Below are 836 nucleotides of genomic sequence, written 5' to 3' on the forward strand. Positions count from 1 at the left end.
GATCACGATTTATGATGAGGTTCTTTTCTTTGGACAGTGATTTATTTTTCTGTTTCAATGAGACTTGAAAAAAGCGTTTATTGAAAGAGAAAAGCTGGGAATAGAAATATAATAGAAATATAATAGAAATTGGAATTTGATCTATTAACTCTTCTTTATTACAAACTTAAAATATGACTAAAGGGTTCAAGTCTACCTTTTACATCAGGAATCATATTAAAGAGTTCAGCATCAAATACTTTCATTTTACCAGTTCTTTTATTTCTTACACCAACATAATAACTAGAAATAATTCAAATTGTGTTATTGGTTTGGTTCATAATGCATATATACCTTTGGCTTTTACCCTAGATTGGCACTGACTTGTTTGTTCTCAGCACAAGTCCTGATAGTAAGGACTGACATGGAAAAGGTGTTAGATCAATTGGTTTGGACTATAAACCAAGGACCCTTATGCTACAGGCCATGCAAATATATAATCCTTCCAAAAATAACACTGTCGTGGCAAATTACACAATGCAAGACATTGCTGGTCTTCATTTTGAGAAGCAGAAAAATATAATGTAAAACTACATGTTGTTGTTAATCAAAGTTTCACGCTATGCAATCTTCAGACAACTGACCTATATAATTCAGCCTGCGTCCCTACCGAAGTTAGACAAGAAGAACTTATTCTCATGTCTACACTTTGAGACAAGTTTGGATTGTTTGTTTAAAGAAGTGTTCTCTGGGGTATTAATGATGGAAAGCTTTTCGGTTAAACACAGGTTACATAATTTAGTTTTATTTGTGTAGGTTTCAGCATATTTTGTAATTATTATTTTTCAATTTAAGTT

The sequence above is a fragment of the Lottia gigantea genome, assembly GCF_000327385.1.
Source record: "Lottia gigantea unplaced genomic scaffold LOTGIsca_13, whole genome shotgun sequence".
Classification (NCBI taxonomy): Eukaryota; Metazoa; Mollusca; class Gastropoda; family Lottiidae; genus Lottia; species Lottia gigantea.